The 13,737-nt window shown below is 38.1% G+C and overlaps 1 long non-coding RNA gene across 1 annotated transcript in view; it reads left to right on the forward strand.

Moving 5' to 3' along the window:
* LOC139046281 (uncharacterized) overlaps positions 1–12,848 on the forward strand; it is a 194,205-nt gene extending 181,357 nt beyond the window's left edge. Inside the window, exon 3 of the long non-coding RNA XR_011506126.1 lies at positions 12,744–12,848. This is a non-coding gene — a long non-coding RNA (uncharacterized lncRNA). The remainder of the gene's footprint in view (positions 1–12,743) is intronic.
* Positions 12,849–13,737: the final 889 nt, after the last annotated feature.

Consider the following 13,737-nt stretch of genomic DNA (forward strand, 5'->3'; position numbering starts at 1 on the left):
ACTATACTCCGCAGTATTTGTAAACAATGCCAAACTCTAGCAGCTACCCAATAAAAGTTGAGTTAGTAATCTCGACATAGAAAACAAAGGCCTTAATTTTGTGAAGTTGTAAAAGTGATGTAATATTGCCCATGCAGAGTAAGCAATGGAATCGTAGAGCTGTTTATGTAGTTGTGTATGGTGTAGATAGATGCAGAATTTTTGGTTTCAAAAATTTAAGAACTCTAAGTCATTTGTTCTTATCCCTATTTCCAGTCAATGATGCACCCTATTCTGGGCTGAAGGGTACAAATTCAAAGGTCAAGATTATTTAAATGAGAAGAGTTGACAACTTTCCAGAAAAGCTAATTCATTAGTATCCAAGAACTTCTGCTGCTTCTATCAGTTTGTCATTATTGGTGTAAATAGTAAAAAAAGGTGTGTATGGAGGTATATTGACTGACCTGTCCTGCGTGATGGCATTCCTACATGGAAGGAAACTGTCACAGGTTGAGTTCCCCAGAAAGCAGATCCAGAGTTGAAGTGTAATGTGCAGGATTATTTTTTAAGGCGTGCCCTAGGGATCCAACCAATGGAGGAGAAGGATGCAGAATTGAACAGGGAGAGTTGGACTGCGATGCTGGCCAAAGATTTCCTTGGTCCAACATGGAGCTCTGGAGCTGGAATGGTCCAGCATTGCCAGGTGTTGGGCAGGTCTTTATACTGACACATCAAGTAGTCATTGGATGTAGGCCTTTGGATGCCCAGGAAGGCATGACCTTGGGCCACACAGCTCTCTGCAGCTGAGATAATTCCTGGTGGAGCTGACAGCTGATGTTTGCTGACAGCCTTCCCAGCAGCTGGGACAAAAAATCCTTCCTTAAAGGAGGATCTGGGCAGCATATCACAGTGTCTACTACAGAAACCATAGAGGGGGCTGAGTAGGCCGAATCAAAAGGGTTTCTGCAAGTGTCTTTAAGTTGGTCTCTTGTCTTTGACCTTTTCTCCCCATCATCTTCCAATTCCTTTGCCACATGGAAGTCAGAGCATTCTTTTTCAGGTGTACATTTACTTGAAAACTTCAATGATTTTTCATAGACTTGAGAATAAATTCCAAACCCTTGAATATAGTTCACAAAGTCTTTCTTGAGCTATATCTTGCTTACTTCTTTAAGCTTTTTCTTGTCCTCACATTTCACTCAAACTCAGGGCATTCTGAATTGCTTAAAACCCCGCAAACAAATCATCATCTCTCTCACCTCTAGGTCTTTGCACAAACTATTTTCTCTGACTGGAGTAGACTCTCTTCTCTTTGCCACTCTGCTCTCTACTTATCCCAAACAGGTCAACAAAGCCTGATACTGCCTCCCTTCCCATGACCCTGTTCCCTCCTTAAGTTTCAGCTTTTTAAGAATGTTTCTTCGATCTTCTAAGTCTTGCTCCTGTCTTTTGCTCAGATCGCACTTTTAGTTCACGTGCTGCATTATAATTGACTGTTTACTTGCTTCCACCTCACCTCCCTAACTCTCACAATGAGCAATTGGAGGGAAGGCCAGAACTATGTCTTAGTCATCGTGGTATCTTCAGCACCCAGCACAGTGCCTGGCATATGATATATGTTCAATTACTGTTTGATGAAAGTCATAAAACTGGAAGCTAACTGTCTCTTATCTGACATGTGGCAGGATGACTTGCAGAGAAAGATTTGTGTGTTTGGAAAAAATAAAAAATTATAAAGTTACAAGGCTTTAGTTTTCTTGGCATTGTCCACTGTTGTTAGCCTCATGTGGTCACCCCTGGGGCCTGTAACTTGGAGCTTGGAATCAACCCAGCATTTGCATCTCTCACAGGTCGATGAAGCCTGGAGTTTCCTCACTTCCCATGATCCCTGTTTCCCTCCTCCTCCACTCATTTCATCTGGGAGAAATGCCCATGATTATCTCTCAGTGTCAGTCATCTGGGGATCATGTTCTTTTTATTCTCTAACTCTAAAATATACTTCTCTCTGACTTATATTTAAGAAAAACAGTGACCCCAGATTAAGCATTGACTGTGTAGCAAGAGTTGTGTATGAGCTTTACCTACATTATCCTGAATCCTCATGACAAACAGTGAGGTTACTATTACTATCAACATTGAACATATGATTAAATAAGGGGTTAAATGACATGCCCAAAGTCACAGAGTTCGTAAGTAGTAAAGTCGTTTTGAATCTGTCTATTCTTTCCATTACATTCACACTAGAACACTAAGAATGTATTCGAAAGATCACAAGTCACCACAAATGAGTTCTTCCTGCTCTCAAGGGGCTGACAAGCTGGTTCAAATCATAGTGAAATGATTATGAGTTCAGATCTTAGCTTCTATCTCTATTCTGCTTCATTAATGCTTTCGAGCATGATGGTTACCCCTAGCTCTAATATAAAAAAGAACAAAACTTGTAGCTTCTATCTAGGATTATTGTAAAGAGCAAAACATCCATTTCATGCCAAGTACTTAGCATAGTGCCTGGCATAGCTCTAATTCTCAACAAATGACATTTTCTTATTATGAAAATCATTATGAGAGAATGTGTTTGCTTTCCTAGCCCCCCAAAATCCCTGTAAATATTGAGACACTCAAGTCTGTATAACAAGGGTTGAAAACTCAAATATGTTTATGAGAACCAGGCAGATAAGGCAAATGTGTAAAGCTGGCCATGTGTTTGACAAGTAGGGGTGGTGGCGATTTGGGGAACTGTAGACCACCTGCCCTCTCCAAGTGGAGTATAACTGTTCAGTTCCAGTCCAGGGGGATAAAGACTCAGTGTTGCCGAATCCTCTGAAGTTTGTGAAGCTAAGGCTGAAATCTGGATTTTCATGTTAATTTTTCTCACTTAAAAATGTTTGAAACTAATTCATTTAAAAAAAATACTGTGTTTTAACTTTTTAAGTGTGATACCCTTAAAACACATCTCTGACTCAGATTCAGGCCTTGGCCCATCAGTCTGTTACCCATTTTATTATAGTTTTTTCAAGCTTATGACCTCATCTTTCATTCAACAAACATTTGCCGAGTTGTGATTGTGTGTGACTTTGTGCTCAAAGTAGGGGAGTAGGGAAGACAATAGTCACCAAGAAAGAGTCCTGTCCTTTTGTATCTTGCTTTATAACGTGTGTGTGCCTCACAGGAGTTTGTGTGTGTATGGTGGGGGGGTGGCCTGGTACTATTGCATTTTCGTGAAGTCATAAAATGTGTTAACTGTAGGGTAGGACTTCATATTTCATAATAAATCTCTCCCTTGTCTTGTTTAGCCTGAATGCAAAATTCCTCCACGGCTGATATAGAAAGCACACATCCCAACATTTAAAATTTCATAATATATATTTTTCTAAATATGTGACTCCAGAGGAGAGTTTATCTTCTTCAATGCCTAGAGGTACAAATAAGAAAATGATTATGAATCATTTTCAGTTGATGTAAGAAATTTATATCATCATTTTTGCGTAGTGCCTAGAGAAATTGAAGTTTTTTTTTTCTTTTTGATGAATGATCTAGAGGAAAGGAAGAGCAATAAAATCTGCTGTTGCAAACATAAAAAAAATTATGAAAGAATTTAATGGATTATATCATATATGGAAAATAACCAAGTGTTAAAAAGTATAGCTCAGAACCACGCAAATATATTTAACTGCTTTTTGACAAAAGTGCAAAGGCGATTCAATCGAGAAAGGATAGTCATTTCAACAAATGATATTAGAACAATTGAACATCCACACACAAAATATTGAACCCAGACAGAGACCTTACACCTTTAACAAAATTAACTCAAAATGGATCATTTACATAAATGTAAAACGAAAATTTTAAAAATTCTAGAAAAATACGTAGGAGAAAAGCTAGATGACTTTGAATTTGGTAAAGAGTCTTCAGATACAACACGAAAAGCGTGATCCTTGAAGGAAACCAAATGATAAGTAGTACTGTATTAGTTTCTTAGGGCTGCCATAACGAAGTACCATGAACCAAGTGGCTTAAAACAATAGCAGTTTATTCTCTCACATTTCTGGATGATCAGAATCCAAAATTAAGGTGTTGACAGATGCATGCTCCTTCAGAAGGCTCTAGGGAGGCATTCCTCCTTTGCCTTTTCCTAGTTTCTGGTAGCTGCTAGCACCCCTTGGTGTCTTGGCTTGAAGATGCATTATCCCAATCTCTGCCTCCATTGTCCCGTGACCTTTTCCCCTGTGTGTCTGTGCTCAGATCTCTCCTTTCTCTTATAGAGACATCAGCCATTGGATTTATGGCCCACGCTAATCCAGAATGATCTCATCTCAACTTGATTACATCTACAGACACTCTATTTCTACATAGGGTCACCTTCACAAATACTGGCGGTTAGGACTTGGGGTATCTTTTTGGGAAATACAATTCCACTCTGTGAAAGACTGTTAAAGAATGAAAAGACAAGCCCCAGACTTGGAGAAATTTTTACAAAACACATATCTAATAAAGGACTTGTATCCCAAATATACAAAGAACATTTCAATAATAATAAAACAAATAACCATTTAAAAATAGGCAAAAAATCTGAATATCTCACCAAAGAAGATACACAGATACAAAATATGCATACAAAAAGATGATCAATATGATTTTTTTCATTACATACATGTAAATTGATACAATGATGAGATACCACTATACATCTATTAGAATGACTAAAATTAAAAAAAAAAAGAAAAACTGACAATACCGATTGCTGTTAAGATATGGAGCCACAGGAATTCTCATTCATTGCTTGTGAGAATGCAAAATGACACTGCCACTTTGGAAGACAATTTGGCAGTTTCTTACAAAGCTAAACATTATCTTACCATGCAATCTAGAAATAATGCTTCTAGATGTTTACACATCTGATCTGCAAATTAATGTCTACACAAAAACCAGCATGGAAATATTTATTTATGCTGTATTATTAATCACCAAAAAACTGGAAGGAACCAAGAGGTCCTTAAATAGGTGAAGAGATAAACAAACTCTGATGTATCCATACAAGGGAATATTATTCAGTGATAAAATGAATGAGTTATCAACCTATGAAAAGATATGGGAAAATCTTAAGTGCATCTTGCTAAGCGACAGAAACCAGTCTGAAAGAGTACATATTGTATGATTGCATATGACATTCTGGAAAAGGCAAAACTGTAGAGACAGTAGAAAGATCTGTGATTGGCAAGGATTCAGGGGAGGGGATTGAATAGGTGAAGTACAGGGAGATTTCCAGGGTGGAGAAACTAGTGGATACATGCTACTATACAATTGTTATAACCTGTGGAACTTTACAGCAGGCAAAAAGGGTGAACCTTGATGTATGCAAATTTAAAAAATCATTTAGGAGGTAATGGGAACCCAGGATGCAATGCACACTGTGACAAAAGAAATCTAACTATATTAAACTTGTATGAAACAACCTTACTGAAGGAGGTAGTGGGGAAAGGTGCTGACCAAAGTAAGTTTGTAAATGAATGGAGGCTTAAGAATGAAGGCAAAAGGAAATGTACATAAGCACTGTGCTCTACTTGATAAAGTTGTTGCCTGTGGGGTATGTGCTAACAATTCTGATACTGCTATGCATGTATACTGGAACTGAACAATCAAAGGAATGGATGGCAAGAGGTGCAAGCCAGAAGTCTCACTGCTAGAGTGAGAAGCTATAGACAAACAGGGAGAAGGCTATAACGACCATGTAGTAACAAGTTAGAGTTGGAGATTAATATAGTATAGATGGATATCTTATATTTACAGATATGTGTATATACACAGGTTAATAGACACACATACGTCCTTACTTTGTCTGCTGAGAGAACCTAGAAGCAATGACACCCAGTTGCAACAAGCACACCCAGCACTCAGATATTGGCTTCTAATACTATTCTCCAGTAAAAGGACTTTGGAGAAATAGTTGATTCTAGGGTCCTGGCAGGAAACATACAAGATGGGCCTGGAGCATCTTATAGTGCCAGAGTTTAACAAATTGCACAAAAACGAAAGCAAACGTTGTGTTGGGAACATGTCAAAAGGACACAGGAGCCAATGGAAAGAGCTCCCAACGGTCAAATCTGGAACAATTTGTGCCACAAGGAAAATAAAGTCTGATTGGATTATCACCAAAAGTATAAGATAGATATCCATGAGTCTATATTGATATAAATAAATTATTGAATAAATAAATAATTGGGGGTGAGTAGACAAATATTCCATGCATAACTCCCTACTCCTGAAAGTTTATGCTGCTTATAGTAACTTTCTTCCAAAAAGTACAAGATGGAGAGGGGGAAAACTAGCTTCACGGTGGAGAAACCAATACTACCTCAACCTGGAGAATCAAGGTTGTAAGTCATGTCAGTAGTATATACTTTTGGTATTATGTGATGAGAATGACACTTTACCTTTGTTGTCTTCCTTCTCAAACCTACAACCCAAGTCTAATGACGTAAACTCAGGCAAATCACCATTGAGGGACATTCTACCTGACTAATTACTCTTGAAAACTGTCAAGGTCACCAGATGAGATTGAGGGTGTTCAAGGTGGTATGGCCGTAGACTCAAGGTCATCAAAAACAAGGAAAATCTAAAAAATTGCCATGGCCAAGAGGAGCCTAAGGGGACATGATGACTAAATGTTATGTGCTATCCTGGATGGGGATCTCGGAAGGGAAAAAGGACATTGGGTAAAACCCAAGGAAATCTGGATAAAGTATGGACTTTAGTTAACAATAATGTATCAATATAAGTACACTAAATTGTAAGAAAAGTACCATACTAACTTAAGATGTTAATAATAGGGGAAACTGAGTGTAGGCCATGTAGGAACTTCCGATTTACATAAAATTTATTCTATTCAATGACTGAGAAAATTGTATATCATCTCTGAGCTTCAATCTCCTTACCTATAAAATGGGGCCAATAATTGTATCTACCTCATTGAATTGTCATATTGATTTAACGAAATAATCTATATAAAGTACTCAGCACAATTCATATTGGCACATAGTAAGCCCGGAACAGAAGGCAACTGCTATTAATATGACAAAGGGCAGTATAGCAAGCATAATGATAAAAAGCATGAGGTCTGCACACATCCTAGCTTTGAACCCGAGATCCACCCTTTCCTAACATCACAACCTTGGGAACATTTCTAATCTTTCTCTGCTTTAGTTTCTCATCTTCAGATAGTGATAAAAATAGTACCTTCCTCAGTGGGTTGTTGTGGGGATGAGTTAGCAGATGTAAATTGCTTAGAAAAGTGTGTGGCATATTAATTAATCAATATATTAATTGTGATTATTAGAGAGGTACCTGTATCAAAAGAGCTCAAGCTAAATGGCTAACTGGCTTTGTCAGGGTTGGGAAGTCTGATAAAGTCCATTTGAAATCTGTGTAGTTAGAGCTGGAGATGCAGCAATCAATGGAAAGATGAGGTCCTTCTGCTCTTGGACTTTGGCAGTCATATGCAGATCTGTGGAGTGGATCCACTTTTAGATTTTTCTTGGCATACACTTAACATTGTTGCAGACTATCGTTTTAACCCTCTTCCCAGAGGTTAAGACGTCTGCCATTTGACCGTTTGAAGGGTGGCATGACAACACCTCCTTTTTGGCTGTAACACTGGAACCTGACAAAATCTTCAGTTCAGAGGGGAAAACCCTGAGCACTAGAGGTGCCATCTGCCTTCTTCTGTGGTCCAAGCATCCAGAGAGGGAGGGGCATCTACTATTTTCACTTAAAATGATTTGCTTTCACTAAATAATTACATCATGTTTGAAAACACTTCACTTACAAAAAGTGATGTTTTTAAATGTTCAGTGGGTCAGAGTAATTTGTTTTATATAAGCTTTTACAGAATTTATTGCTTGCCCAGTTTTGACCCAGACAATGAAAAAGTCAAGGTTGACTCTGCTGTTTGGGGAGATTCAAGGGAGATTGGGATGGGAACTCTGGAGGGAGTGGTTCTGTTCTCGGTACTACCTTTACAGTGCCCTCATCCAGGAGCATCTGCCCTAGCTCCACCCCTAAACTCCCGACTCCCAAAATTATTGTCCCAGTTTAGGTCCTCTTTGAAGTCAGTTTCCGTGGTTATGGCATCTTCTAATTCTGCCTCAGACCTATGGTATGCATGATGGGAGATGCTGTCTCTGTTCTGTCACCTGGCTCCTTGAGACAGGGATGAACGTCACAAGTCCACACAAATGAACACAATTATTAAGGCCACAGTTTTGGTTATACAAACCCAGGTGTGAATTCTGTTTCTCATCCTTATCAATTGCATGACCCTCGGAGAGCATTCCAAACCTGTTTTCTTCATACCTACTTCCCAGAGTTGTTGTGAGGATGAAATTGGACCAATGCAAGTGAAGTGCTTCACACAGCGCCTGGCACATGGTAGGTTTCAGTTAAAATTAGTTTTCACTATTATTAATAACAGATATATTGAGTACATTCTTTATATCCTGAAATGAATTCTTCCAAGGATGATTAAAAAATCTCTTTTGGAATTTTGAAGAGTTTAGATCAAAAGTCTCTATTTTTAGTGCAGAAAACCCCCTGATATGGGAAATAATATCAGCAGAATCCAAGCCAACCACTTTCATATTTACTTGGTGGGGGTTGGAGGTAGAAGAAAGACCAGGAAGCTGAGACTTGAAGAGCTAAGTCTCAGGCTACGCTCTACCATTGATTCATTGTGTTAGTTTGGGCAAGTTTGGATTTGTTTCCTAAACTAGTAAAATGGGGTTCCTTCTCCCACCCCCAGGGTTTCATTAGACTTCACCAGGCAGGCCCTTCCTTTATATAAAATAAGAAGAGCAAAAAAACAAAGAACATTCTTCAATTTGCCATTCTCTCTTAGCTTCTTCTCCATATCATTCAGCATTTGTTGTCCAGTCATAATTGATGCTCTTTAATGTATAGAACACTTACGGCAAACATTCCTTCCCAATCTCCCATAGTTGTGCTTACTTATTACTTCTCAGTGTACAGAGAATTTCCTAAATATCTAAAATCATTTAGCTAACGTTACCCCTACTGAACCTAGATAGATTGTTAAGAAAAAACAAAACAAAGCAAAACTACTTTCCATTCATGTTGCAGAACTAAATTTCATATTCATGAGGATGGAGTGATCATTTTTTTAGCATTAATATTTATTGAGTACATGCTATGTATCAGACAATGCGCTAAGCACTTTTTGTGCATCAATCCTTGGAATGAATATTTGAGGAAGATACTATTACCCTCATTTTATAGATGAACAGTATGCTTAGAGAGATTAATAACTTTCCAAATTCAAACACCTCGAAAATGGTGTGCTAGATTTCAAACCAAGATCTCTTTGACTCTGGCGTTCTTACTTTTAACAACTTGGTTTCTGAAGACTCTGGAAACTAGGAAGGACAATTAAACCACCACCACCTCTCCCCTGAAAAAAATTGTTTAAACCAAGAAGGAGGTCTTTATAGTAAGAACTTACTGAATGCAGTGGTGGTTTTAGCTGAACATACATAATTAATTTCCTCTCAAATCAATTTGACATATAAATAATGCAGCACCAGCTAATGGGTTCTCAGCTGGCCAAACATTAAGAGATATATTGCCCCACATACTCATCATAAAGAATGAAGATGAACAACTTGCCTGGTTACATAACATTGTTGTACAACATACATAAAAGATTCTCTCATTTTGGCAATTGTTTGGTACTGTTCTAACTTTTGCTAAATCAGGCTTCTTTCTAATCTAACAGATGCCAGCAGTTTAAAAGCAGTTCAAGAATCCTTATTTATATCTGGTGTTCAGCTTTGAATAAAACGGGCCAGAAAATGCAGAGAGAGAGGGGGGGAAAAGCATAACTTAAAAAATGGAATTTATTTCCAGCCTTCTAAACACAGATTTCCAATAAACATCCACTTAGAGAACCATTTCATTAAGCTAACTGCAGCCGAAAACAAGTTCCCTGATGTTTCTTTGAGCATTTTATTTTCTAAAATGAATCATTACTTTCTATGTTTTGGCTTGACAATCTTTTCCCCCAATTGTGTAATTTTGCATTTGTCACTCGAATTGCTTTTATTTCTGGCAAATTATTCCAAGACATTTATGCTTTGGAATGAGACTCTTAATATGGTGGCATGAGTTTGGAGAAGCCCCAAACAGCTACGGTACATTGCTTTGTCCTTGAAAAAACTGGAGAGGGTCTTGACTTCCTCATTCCAATTCAAGTTCAGCAGCCGCTTAAGACTGATTCTGGGAGTGGCTGCAATGAACTTGTAATAAATGAGATGGATAGCTGTGGCTCTGAGAGGAAGCAGAAGAAATGACAACCAGGGTTTTTGAAGCTCTCTCCCCTCCGTGGTTTGGTAAATAATCCAGATATTTGCAAATCCATTCTTAACTGCTTTACTTTCAAGTGATGAACCTTTAGTAATGGAGAACTAATGGAATGTGCAGAAAATTGAAGCAAGGTGTCAGAGGGAAATTTTTCAATATACAAGTTCTCCACATGCAAATGACACCTAAGGACAACTCTCTCAAAAGTCAATTCATCCCAAGAGAATTTGACTTTGATGTCTTTGGTTAAATAGTCAAACTGAGAGAGAAGATTCTATTCAATTTACTAAAAGATGGTTATAGATCATGCCTGGTTATAAGCATAGGAGATGCACAGTTAAGAAGGGAATGTTTTATCTTATGGAGAAACTCTCAGTGTAGAAGCTAAATATTCATTCTCCCATCCGAAAGATCAGATACAATAATGATCATTATATAAGCAAGCCCTAGAGCCATTTAGTGAACATTTACTATATGCCAGTAGGGTGCTAAGATAATAAAAGTAAATTCAATTATATCAACCTCATGGCAGCCATGAAAATGAGCATTATTATTGAAAACAGCAATAGCTTACATTTGTGGACTGCTTACCACATTCCAGACAATATACTAAACACATTACATGGTTATATCACTTGATCTTTACAAGTAGGTCCTGTAATTATCCCCACTCTACGGATGAGAAGACTGAGAGGCAGAGTAATTAGCCCAAATATCAAGGCTAGCAAATATCCTAGTTCAGGCAGTCTAACTCCAAAGTTAATGCTTTTTAACTTCGCGCTATATTCTTTCCTGTATTTTTATTGTTTGCAGATAAGGTGACAGGCTTACAGAGCTTATGTCTCTTACCAGGGTCCCACAGTTGTTCACTGGCAGGCTTAGGAGTCAAACACAGGTTTCCCTGGTTTGTAATCCAGGGTACCTAATGGATCAGACATTGAATTAGTGAAATCACACTATAAAAATGATATGCTGCAGAAGATTAAAGGTTGGAAGGCAATAACAACTATCTTTAGCTGCCTGACTTCCTGGGAAAGACTGTGCATATGAGCTCAAAACTCCCAAGAACCACGCAAATGTAGGTTTCATCCCCTGTACTCCATCTGTGCCGTCCCTATAATGAGACCCAAAGTTATGGGATTTTACCCTCGTTTTATGAGGATAAAACTCATACCAACGCCTTTTAAACTCTTTCTCTGCACATGTGTCTTTCCTCATAATGTATCTTTTCTAAAAATTGATTGTTGTGCTACTTTTGCCATAGAGAGAAATTAGAATGAGTATTTTTGTGTGTGTTTGCTTCAATTCTCTGATCTTTTTTTCTGACATGTCCTTCTCTTTTCCAGAGTTTTGGTTTTCCAAAGAATCAGTTATATCCTCAGTAGCTTTTTATATCAATATTAAAGGACTGTTCTCATTACTGAGGAAACAGCTATTATTTATTTCATGCCTCTATGACTCGCGCTTAATTTCTGCTATGGCTAATCTTCATTACAGATCTGCAAAGTAAATACCATTATTAGTATTATTATTATTTTAGAGATGAGATAACTTAGGTGTAGGGAGGTTAAACAACTTGTCCAAGGTGATACAGCCAATTGATTTAAAAAATTAATAGCTATTATTTATTGAGGACCTGAGATAGAATTTTAGCTTAAGTCTGTATAGTTCTAAGTGGGATGATCATTCGGCTGTATTGATGTTGCTTTCTTCCCTTGGAGTTAAGCTGTAATTCTCAGGTTACTGGTTTGCTAATGAAGGAACGCATAAACAATACTCTCCAATCAAGAAGGCAGGCATGTGGTCTCTACTCATTCTATGTGACAACATTGTGAAACATTCGTGGGTCCCCAGAATCATTTCCTTTGAAGGTGTTGTCATTAGTGTCTTATTTCAAGGTAGATAGAGCAAGACAAGATTCCAGTATTGACCCAGGCAGGTAACTTGCCTTATCTTAGTGCTACAGAGCCAACTATTAAAAGGGTAGAAGTTCTAGCACACACTATAGGTGACTAGAGTTTAAACTGGCTCTGGACAGAAAAAACATAATGATCATTGAAAGGGAGGGGACAGATCTTTCTGACTGCCCACCATACCTCAGCAGAACTTCTCTCTTTCTCTAAGAGACACCCTTCCTCAATTTACAGACCACAAGGGTTTTGGGCATGGAGGCTGACTTTACTTCTGGTCTAGGAGGTAAACAGCCAATACAGTTCTAATGGATCAGGCCACCACATTTCCATGGCTGGTGATTTATTCTGGGTTGGACATTTGGATCTAGCTGGAGCCTACTAATCATTGAATTATTGAGAAAAAGGCATGTTTTTCCAGCTGAAGTTGTTAGTCTAATAGGATAAAATCCTGATTTGCTGGTTATGAATTTTGCCACTTCTTAGAAAGAACCTGAGAATGGAGCCAACAAAGAAGAATGCAGAATAGAGACCCAGAATGACTATTCTGATTGCATCAATTGAGCATGTGAATCCTGCTGTTCCTAAAGGTGAGTATCCCGTGGATTTTTCCATTATGTGAACTAATACATTTCCTTTTCCCCTGGTAAAGCCAGTTCTAGTTGGGTTACTGTCATTTGCAACTAAAATTATCCTGTGTAATCCAGCAAATCAGAAAAACTATATAGGAAAATGTTCCAATCTATTTTTTTTCATGAACCAAGCTGCACCTCATTATTAAGAGGATCTACAAGTAAGCCAAGGTCTAGAAAATACATCTCTCTTCTTCCTTTTCCCATCCAGACAGAAATAGTAGATTAAAATGCAAACATTTCCTGACTGCCAATACACATACACACATGCATACATATGTAAATAAACCATCATGCAGAGCTGCGTGATCATTCAGTTAACACATGCCATACATCACCACTCTGTTTAAATCTACGATTGGGAGTGCATTTCTTTTTAACAACATGAGCAAGGAAATTATTTCCAGTTGCATTTTTGCAAATTGCTCTCAATTGTGACATTTATCTTCCATCCCAATCAAGGGTAATTTACCAGAAAGACTGCACATTGTTTCTGTATTTAAAATAGGTGAGATTTTTGTAACAACCCCCAGCCCTTTCCCCTCAAGTTTCCCTACTGGCAAGGGATGAGACTGGCATGGTTCAAACAAACTCATCAAGTTATAATGGCTCCCGCAAACTCCATCTACCACAAAAATAAGATGGCCAAATTGCTAAGAAGTTTCATTGGTTCAGTTCACAGTGAATCAATCAAAATAGCTTGCAAGTTTGAGGCCCGGTTTGAGCTCAGGTATCTTAATGAAAAACGTGTGTTGATGTAGGATGAGCCAATCATTCATTTAGTGATTGAGATACAAGAGGGCAGTAACATGAGCTCTAGTACTCTGGTCTGATGGGACCTTGGGCCT

The sequence above is a fragment of the Equus asinus genome, chromosome 9 (genome assembly GCF_041296235.1).
Source record: "Equus asinus isolate D_3611 breed Donkey chromosome 9, EquAss-T2T_v2, whole genome shotgun sequence".
In the NCBI taxonomy this organism is placed as follows: Eukaryota; Metazoa; Chordata; class Mammalia; order Perissodactyla; family Equidae; genus Equus; species Equus asinus.